The following is a 10,839-nucleotide window of genomic DNA, read 5'->3' on the forward strand; positions in this document are numbered from 1 at the left end:
TCGAGCCCTGGTCTGGGAAGATCCCACATGCCGCGGAGCAACGGGGCCCGTGAGCCACAACTACCGAGCCTGCGCGTCTGGAGCCTGTGCTCCCCAACAGGAGAGGCCACAACAGTGAGAGACCCGCGTACCACCAAAAAAAAAAAAAAAAAAAAAAAAAAAAAAAAAGAGTAACTGGAAGCACCAGGCTGACATCTTCCCGAAGCTGGTACTCAACACCTGTGACCTTCCTCGCCCTCCTCCTTCCCTGACTGCTTGAAGTCCGTAAAATTTGAACCCAGGATCTCCTGGCATCAAATTTACTAACCACAGTGTGCAGAACTGGGCCGTGACTGCAGGTGGACAGCACAGAGGGTCTCCATCCAGAGGGTACAAAGGAATCACCTGAGGAGCCCTAACCCCACCCCTCCCAACCAGAGACTCTGACTATCCATTTGGTGTGGGACCAGGTAGGCACATTGCTCATAAGAACCTTGGAACGTTCTGGTGCCCATGGCCTAGGATTCCCTCTGAGAAACTGACATGGCTGAGGAACTGTGGCCAAAACCATTAGGGCTGCCTTGGGACTTCCCCAGCCTGCAGTCAGCAGGCCAGCCTGAACAAGGCAGGTGTGGCTCACGGAGAGGCCAGGAGCTGAGCAGGGCCCTTCCCCGGCAGAGGGCTACTTTCCTGACATCTTGTAAAGCTAGGTGGGAAATGACTGTCTGCCCTGGATGTTGTTTCAAAAGATGGCTGCCTTTACACAAGGCCCCTTAAGAGGATCTAAAAGTACAGACAATTTCAAAGTGCCCAACAGCTTGGCAACTGGGCTAAAAAGACTAGGCTGCTTAGCACTCCCACCAGCAACATACAAGAGGGTCCAGGACAGGTCCTCTTTCTGCCCTTGCCTGGCTCCCAAAACACCAATGCTCGCCTGAACTTTCTGGATGTCAGGCCAACCCTTCAGGCTCTTCTGCAGAAATGTTTCTCCTGCTTTCCAAGGAGCCCAGAAAGAGGCCAGGACTTCCATGGACAGACCTGCAAGTTCCAGTAGTCTGTTTATTCTTCTGGGGCCTTCAACCACTGGAAGAAATCATCTTACCAAACACGAATGCTAGATAGGCAGAGTGCACAGATCAATCCAACCCCAGGAGGCACACCGGCAGAAGACAGAACTTTATCTCAACCAAACAGTCACTGCTCCTTCCCTTGGATTTAAAACCTTCTCTGTGCTAAGCCGTCTCCATCTCAAACCAGTACAAAAGAGCAATTTCCTGGAGAACAAAAATTTAAATATCCTTCCCAGTATTTCTGTCAGTAAAATATGATCACGAAACTCAACCTATTCTTCCTTCTTAGGGCAAATCTCTCTATGAAAAAAAATACAATGTGAACGAATCACTACATTTTCTCCTCCGAGTCTGAACTGCCTCATATTTTTTTGGAAATCGGGTACAAAGTGAATAAGTACCAAATCTGAGAACTCCAATATACTTTTTATTTTTAACGCAGGAAAATGATCTGGGGTTTGTTCATAGTAATACAAACTACACGCTGACTCTGGCACATCAGCCCTGGGCCCCTGGACCCCTGGACCCCAACCACAGAGTATTTTTCCAAATCACCTACCCCCCACCCCCACCAGAAGTCTGCTTCTCGCATTCTTCTGCCCCACAGTTGGCCTCTGTCTCCCAGCGAGAACATGCCAGAGTAGCATGAACATAACTGAGTCTCCATGTAGCCCTGTCTTCACTTGGGAGCCACGTAAGCAAACAATCCAGCCCAAACATAAAACTCAAAACATTATTGCTCTCTTGAACACCAATGGGAAGGAATTAAATTCTTAATGCACTGGGAACTGTCTTTAAAACCCCTCCTCGAGGGCTTCCCTGGTGGCGCAGTGGTTGAGAATCCGCCTGCCGATGCAGGGGACGCAGGTTCGCGCCCCGGTCTGGGAAGATCCCACATGCTGCAGAGCGGCTGGGCCCGTGAGCCATGGCCGCTGAGCCTGCGCGTCCGGAGCCTGTGCTCCGCAAAGAGAGAGGCCACAACGAGAGGCCCGCGTACCGCAAAAAAAATAAATAAATTAAAAAAAAAAAAAAAAAAAACCCTCCTCCTTCTCTACCGCTTGCTATCCCATACAGAGAGTGTAGCTATCCCTCGAAAGGCTCTTCTCTTCATCTTCCCACTGTCCCCAACTCCCAGCTCATACACACTTTCCCTCTCCTTTCCTTTAGCCTCTGTTCCTTCTCACACACAAGTATTGGGTCTTTTCAGATACAAATACAGGCCCTCCTTACCTGCATTCACATATCCACACTCACACAAACTCTGACCGGCCTACCTCTTGGTCCTCCAGCTCATCCTCCACTCATTGCCTCTATATAAAAAAGGACCAGGAACTGAGCTAACCAAGAGAAAATTCTCCTTAAAAGGTAGGGTAACTAGGAAAGCTGAGTAATAGACAACAATTATGTTTAACACAGAGAAGAGGAGAGAGTCTATGAACACTCACGGTGCCATGTGGCAAAGGGGTAGAGTTAAATGTCACCACTCAGATCAGAAAAGATGCTCTTTATACCCAGATTATACCGCTGCTGGAGAGACAGCCCCAGTACAGCCATGAAGAAGCCAACACATCTTGGCTTCCAAGAGCTTCCGGTAACACACTGGCTGTATATATCCATCACTACGTTAATGGGATAAAGTAGTATATGGAGAGGGGTATTTCCTAGGTCTCTGTCCACAGCAGAGATTCATCCTGGTGCTTGGAGAAGTCACAATGATCTGAATATGTGGAACAGTGGGCCTAGCACCATAAAGGACTTCTGAGATGGCTATGCTTATGCAATGGCCTTGTTCCTTTGTTCATCACACACAGGGACAGTGAGGAGGAAGAGGGAGAAACTATGATGAGAATGACCCAGCCTCTGCTTTCAAGGAAGCAAGTACAGGCCGTAAGAGCCATACAAGGTAAAAACTGATGAAAAGTTATGTCTGCTTGTGAAGGAAGTTAAGAGGAGAGATAAGGGACAGCTGCAGGGCACAACTGAAAGCATGCCAAACTGACTCACTTGGTTATAGCAGAAACTAACACACCATTGTAAAGCAATTATACTCCAATAAAGATGTTTAAAAAAAAAAAGAACGCCAACCTGCATGCTGGCTCTACCAAGAATGGCCTTAGGCAAGTTGCTATACCTCTCTGAGCCTATTTCTATGCCTGTAAAATGAGAAGGCTGGCCATAGGTGATCAGAGTTCCTTTCCAGCACTGATATTCCACAGCTCTCTGATTTTAAGGATACCTGCAGTGGGGGTCATGAACAGGTAGAGAACAGAAGAGAAAGGCAGACAGGAGGAGGAGTACAAACGATCCGAAAATCTTAATTATGATGATCACTGTCGCTCTATGAAAATACTCACTGTACCTTCTAAAGCTACAGTTGTCAAGCGTGGCCAGACTTACAGGTAGTTTTCTGGCCCATTAATCTGAATACCAGAACAACATGCACAGTGTGCTTGGAGTAGGCCATTTGCTTATGAAGACACATGAAGGGCAGGGCCTTCCTCCCACAGTGCTGAGACCCTTTCTCATCCTAATGAAGGCCAGAGTTCAAACTCCCTGGTTTGCAAATGAGCAGATAGACTCGCAGAGCCTGAATGACTCCCCCAAGTCACACAGCTTGGACGGGCAGAACCAGGGGTGAAGCCCAGATTGACTCCTCACCTACTGATAAATGCTGATGACTGTGTGGGAGCCCTGCAAAGCTTGGACACTTAGAAACTCCACGCAGATACACCTAACTGGTCCAAAAGGATGGGGGAGGAGTCTGTAAGAGGGGAGCCAAGCGCAGCCTCCCCTTCCTCCACCACCTTGACAAGCAGGTTCATCACCAGCTCTGGGGGTTGGTATCTACCTAATAACCCGTTACACATACACGTTCCCATCTTTAAGCAACGCAGGTGGTGGTCTGTACTCTAGGACTGAGGTACTCCAGGTCCTGGGGTGCAACTGAAATCCTGTGCAAAGACCCAACCACTTTCTAAATGCATATCCACAGGCAAGTCACTAAACATCTCAGGGCTTCAGTTTCCTCATTTGTAGAATAGGGATAACAACACTCCACACCTCATAGGGTTATGAGGAAAATTAAAAGAGGTAATACATGTAAGTGCTTAGCACAATGCCTACAACATAAAAGTTATCATCACTGTACTTTTTCTGGGGAAGAGTCCAGACATCTGGGATGCAGGGGCTCGGCTGCAGTGCCAGAAGCTCTCCTCCTGCACCCTGATGGGTCCAGATAGAGTGGGTTTATTCCTGAATGTGTGGAAACTGGAGTTGGGATCTGATCCTGTCCTTTTTAATTTTCCACTGTTAGGGTGGGGTCTTAAGGGATCCAAGGAGGCATTTCCCAGACACAGAAATGCCTATTTATGCCTCCAGGGCAATTCACCAGAGTTCTTTTTCCCCTGCTCTCCAGAAGAGAAAGCCTCAAACCCCTTCCCTTCTGGAACAGTGAGGAAGCTAGAGGAGGTACTTCCCTTCCCACAGGATGACCTCAGTTCCATCCCAAGGATAGCATGTGGAACGTGGTCTACGTTAACTTTTATTGGGTCATAGATCCCTTTGAGAATCTAATGAAAACTTTGTGGATTCTTCCCCTACTGGGGAACCGAGAAGAGAGAATCAACTAATTCCAGGTACACAACAAGGTGATGTGTTGGGATGAGAAGAAGATCCGAAGCTGAGGTCTTGGTCTGTAAAGAAAGGATTAAAGAGGAAAGAGATTAAAGGAAGGTTTAAGAGATGGGAAGCAACTCGAGTCCTAGCTTTGCTGTTCTTTGGCCTCATGACCTTGGACAAATTACTCAACCTCTGAGTCTCAGCTTCCCCATCAGTAAAATGCGGGGGGCTAATTAACAGTCCTTGCTTCACAGAGGAAGAATTATGAGGGTCAAATGAGATCATCTATGTAGACATTTAACATGTATCCGGTACACGTTAAGCACGAACTCAACTGATACCAACTATTATTACCATGATGAGGATGATGAAGGATGAGGCAGAAAAAGGTTAGCACAGCCATGAGCCTTACTGTACTACTTGTTTTGTGGTTTTTTAGATGTTGCATTTAAAAACAAAATCAAGGCAGGTTTGTTGGGGAGAAATACCAGTACCAGAGGGAATACAGGGTCTTGAGCCCAAAATACAAAAGAGCTCTAACTGCAGAACCCCAACCTTGGGTCCTCAGCTCAGAAAGTCCCACCTTAGGTAGCAGTGAAGGTGGAGAACAAAGATGAGTGCCTAACGAAGGGCCAACTCAAATATCACATGTCTTTACTCTCAGCTGGAACAGCATCAACTCCATAAAGTAACCCAGTAACTCTCCAATAGGCAGTTTGTCTTTGACTGATCAACAATGGAGGAATTACTATTTAACAAACACCGTGTTGGGTTAGATGAAATCTTTCAAAGCAAGGGGCATTTAGAAGAAAAATAAATACATATAAAAATAAAAGAGGCATTTTCGATGGTAAAAAAGACTGGCAATAACAGTTCCCATGGCAGCCCTGGCTCCCAACATCCCTATGTTCCAATCTGTTATCCCCTCCTGTATCCTCCACCTTGTTACCTCCACCTTGTTACCAAGCAGCTATGCTTTCCCAAATAATTTCCTCTAATATAAAAGTAATACATGTTCATCATATAAAGCTGGGAAAACGAAGGAAATCTCAAAGGAAATGATAATCCAACCACCAACATTACCATGTTGATTTATTGCTGCCAGTTTCTAAGTCAAATCATTTTTATTCATTTAAAGAATTATGTCACATGGCTTTCCTAAAATGGCCAGCATTTCTGAAGATTCAGTAAAAGCAGTAAGAATCAAGAAAACTTTAGAACTGGTCGACAAAAGGGAGACAAGTGCACGTGCACACACGCACACACACGTGTGCAGGGCTTGCCTCTCAGAGGCCTCTTGAACTCACAATACAGGATGGTCACTATGGCCAACCCTGAGCTAAGAAATTTAAACTTTGAGGATCAAAAAAGAACTCCACCCACTAAAACAATGCTCTTTAAGTATCAAAAAGTCTAGCATTTCAAAAGAGTGTTTTAAGTACACATTTTAAAAAACCCAAAGCCTATGATGTGTTCCTTGGCACGAATCTGGGTCAGTTCCTGGTGGGGCTCCAGGGTAGAATTTCAAAAGAGATGTAATTATTCCTCATGTCACTGATACCATTCTATCAGATGCAAATAAATCAAAATCATAACGATAAAGAAAAACAAAACTGAACCTCTCTGGCAACACACTCGGTGCTTAGAAAACATGAGTTTTTACCAGCATCTTTTATGGCTGCCTCTTAAAACCATTTTCGATACCACTTATGCCAGAAAAACAGGAAGAATAATTTGTTGACTAGTTTCAAGGCTGTCCTCATCTGTTTAGTGGAGGGGCATCCCAGACAAGGATGTCTGTTCAGCAGGAAAGAACTTTCCAAGAGGTGAGCACCGGAGCACCCTTTTCACTGGAAAAGGGTGGCTCCTTCAGTGAGAGTCTCACTGCCGGAGGTATGCAAGTAGAGTTATACAAACCATGTGGCTTCCAAGGTCCCTCGCAACTTTAAAATTCAGCCTTCGTTTCAGAAGGTGCTGCCCTGTTGCCCTCCCTTATTCCTCATTAACGAGAAAGATGGCAAGATCACTGGCACAAGTTCCAGTGAAGTCTTCTCCAGAACTCAGAAGGGCCACAGATAGAGGCATAGGGCAAGAGATAGGAGTCACTCCTGAGCCTGAAGGAGACAGGTAAGCCCAGCAGCATGTCCTCTAGGACTGGACAAAGAATTCAGAGGTGTCTGTGGGTGGTTCTGGGAACAAAGTGGAACGCTGAGACTCGGAGTAGAGTCCACATGCCCTATCCTGAGACTGGACTGCAGCAGCTTTTCTGGAAAAGGTGGCACTTTTAGGATTTAATACAGATCCCCAAGACACAGGCAGCTCTGCCACTTTCCCACAAACCCTGGACATCACCAGTCAAATATAAGCAGAAGCCATCTCCTTAAGAGTGTCCTAGAGCTGAGAGGTCAAGAAAGGGGCCTCCTAGGACCCCCAAGATAACCAAGTCCAGCAAACAATGGCCTGCAATTAACTGGGACAGTGTACTTTTTCTACACTCTACGATAGAGGCAAAGGACAACAAAATAAGTTGATATTTGGTCCCCAAAAACCACATCCAGAAGACGTCCTAATTCAATGCAGCTTCTAACGGGCCCTTAGTTACGGTTGGTCCACAGAGCTAGTAACAACACACGGCCCAATTCAAACCTACAGCTTAGAATTTTGGACAGACTTTAAAGTCTTATTGGCAAGATCACAAAAGGCCAGAAGATGTGCATGTTATTCCACGTAGGGAGCCTCATGTCCCTCTAGGATAAGGCATGACACTCCTGACTTCTGGAGAAGACAGGATTTTTCTTCCACCAAAGATAAGGGGGTTGGGGCACAGCACATGGGGAGCAGGAGGAGAGCAAAACCCTCAGGAGGAGCCAATAGATAATACCCCAAAGTAGCAAAACATGCAAGCTACTGAAAAACGTGTAAGTAAATACCAAAAGAATCAGCTACGATTTTTAAGTGACTGCCACAGGGGATGGCAGGTAGGGGGAGGGGAGGCAGGAGATGGTGTTCCTGGAGAACTGTTTGATTCTTGAAATTATATGCACGTGTAAATTTGATAAAAACTACAAACTGGAGCAGATGGAGTTCGGAAAAACGATATACACACTGTGGATGCTGCTGCCGCCACCCCTCCCCGCAGTAACCTCCGCGGAAGCGAAGTTGCCCAGGCTTGTTGGGGCAACCTTCTTAACACAAACGCTGGTGCGACACGTGAACCATGGTTCCCACTCTATGCTGCGAGCAGATGGCACGCCACTTAGCTCTGGAAACTCGACTGCCAGCAGAGCCAGCTGTTTTCTCTTTTTCCTTTGCAAGTCCAGAAAAGTTTATTGGTGTTGTTACCTTTTCAGAACATTGTCAATAATTAGCCTTACTACATAACTCTCTGCAGTATGGACTAGAATTCTGGGAAAGTCGAGAAAATTTCCTCAACATTGCTGATTTCATACAGCATTACATTCAGTCTTCATGTCTCCAGAGGCTCGTCTTGGCTGTGAGAATTTCTCATGCTTCCCTCATTTCTGATGACCTCGACAATGTTGAGGAATACTGCCCTGTTCTAAAGCCTCAGAGTCTTCTGCTTCAGTTGGCAGGAAGGGAGAGAGACAGTGGAGGAGCCACTTCACATTCATAAAAACCCCAGCTTAGAGGAGCTGTCCATCCTTTTTCTGGTATGGAGCGATGGAGATCTCCTCTAGCACCCAGGGCTAAGGCAACATTTCCAATTTGAACATTCCATTGGTCAGGCTGCTGCAGGTGGCCCAGCTTTAGGAAGACCAGCTGGGTGGCTGATAAAGTCTTGGTGCTCCAGCCGGGTGTCAGGCCTGTGCCTCTGAGGTGGGAAACAGAGTTCAAGACATTGATATTTCGTGGGGCCAGGAGGTCTCTGGTGGACCAAACAGCAAAAGCTCTCTCAGAGATCTCCATCTCAATGCTAAGACCCAGCTCCATCAACGATCAGCAAGCTGCAGTGCTGGACACCCTTTGGCAAACAACTAGCAAGACAGGAACACAACCCCACCCATTAGCAGAGAGGCTGCCTAAAATAATAAGGTAACACACACCCCAAAACACACCACCAGATGGAGTCCTGCCCACCAGAAAGACAAGATCCAGCCTCATCCACCAGAACACAGGCACCAGTCCCCTCCACCAGGAAGCCTACACAACCCACTGAACCAACCTTACCCACGAGGGGCAGACACAAAAACAACGGTAACTACGAACCTGCAGCCTGCAGAAAGGAGACCCCAAACACAGTAAGTTAAGCCAAATGAGAAGACAAAGAAATACACAGCAGATGAAGTAGCAAAGTAAAAACCCACCAGACCAAACAAATGAAGAGGAAATAGGCAGTCTACCTGAAAAAGAATTCAGATTAATGATAGTAAAGTGATCCAAAATCTTGGAAACAGAATGGAGAAAATACAAGAAACGTTTAACAAGGACCTAGAAGAACTAAAGGGCAAACAAACAATGCTGAACAACACAATAAATGAAATTTAAAATTCTCTAGAAGAAATCAATAGCAGAATAGCTGAGGCAGAAGAACGGATAAGTGACCAGGAAGATAAAATAGTGGAAATAACTACTGCAGAGCAGAATAAAGAAAAAAAGAATGAAAAGAACTGAGGACAGTCTCAGAGACCTCTGGGACAACATTAAACGTACCAACATTCAAATTACAGGGGTCCCAGAAGAAGGAGAAAAAGAAACGGACTGAGAAAATATTTGAACAGATTATAGTTGAAAACTTCCCTAATATGGGAAAGGAAATAGTCAAGTCCAAGAAGCGCAGACAGTCCCATACAGGATAAATCCAAGGAGAAACATGCCAAGACACATATTAATCAAAGTATCAAAAATTAAATACAAAGAAAAAATATTAAAAACAGCAAGGGAAAAGCAACAAATGACTTACAAGGGAATCCCCATAAGGTTAACAGCTGATCTTTCAGCATAAACTCTGCAAGCCAGAAGGGTGTGGCAGGACATACTTAGAGTGATGAAAGGGGAAAACCTACAACCAAGATCACTCTACCCAGCAAGGATGTCATTCAGATTTGACAGAGAAATTAAAACCTTTACAAACAAGCAAAGGCTAAGAGAATTCAGCACCACCAAACCAGCTTTACAACAAATGCTAAAGGAACTTCTCTAGGCAGGAAACACAAGAAAAGGAAAAGATCTACAATAACAAACCCAAAACAATTAAGAAAATTGTAATAGGAACTCACATACCGATAACTACCTTAAATGTAAATGCTCCAACCAAAAGACATAGACTGGCTGAATGGATACAAAAACAAGACACATATATATGCTGTCTACAAGAGACCAACTTCAGACCTAGGGACACATACAGACTGAAAGTGAGGGGAAGGAAAAAGATATTCCATGCAAATGGAAATCAAAAGAAAGCTGGAGCAGCAATTCCTATATCAGACAAAATAGACTTTAAAATAAAGACTATTACAAGACACAAAGAAGGACACTACATAACGATCAAGGGATCAATCCAAGAAGAAGATAGAAAACCGAAATCGTATCAAGTATCTTTTCCAACCACAACACTATGAGAGTAGGTATCAATTACAGGAATAAATCTGTAAAAAATACAAGCACATGGAGGCTAAACAATACACTTCTAAATAACCAAGAGATCACTGAAGAAATCAAAGAGGAAATTAAAAAATACCTAGAAACAAACGACAATGAAAATACAACGACCCAAAACTTATGGGATGCAGCAGAAGCAGTTCTAAGAGGGAAGTTTATAGCAATATAATCCTACCTCATGAAACAAGAAACATCTCAAATAAACAATCTAACCTTACACCTAAAGCAATTAGAGAAAGAAAAAAAACAACCCAAAGTTAGCAGAAGGAAAGAAATCATAAAGATCAGATCACAAATAAATGAAAAAGAAATGAAGGAAACAACAGCTAAGATCAGTAAAACTAAAAGATGGACTTCCCTGGTGGCGCAGTGGTTAAGAATCCGCCTGCCAATGCAGGGGACACAGGTTCCAGCCCTCGTCCGGGAAGATCCCACATGCTGTGGAGCAACTAAGCTCGTGTGCCACAACTACTGAGCCTGCACTCTAGAGCCCGTAAGCCACAACTACTGAAGCCTGCACACCTAGAGCCCATGCTCCACAACAAGAGAAGCC

This window comes from Physeter macrocephalus, unplaced genomic scaffold (assembly GCF_002837175.3).
Source record: "Physeter macrocephalus isolate SW-GA unplaced genomic scaffold, ASM283717v5 random_1329, whole genome shotgun sequence".
NCBI lineage: Eukaryota > Metazoa > Chordata > Mammalia > Artiodactyla > Physeteridae > Physeter > Physeter macrocephalus.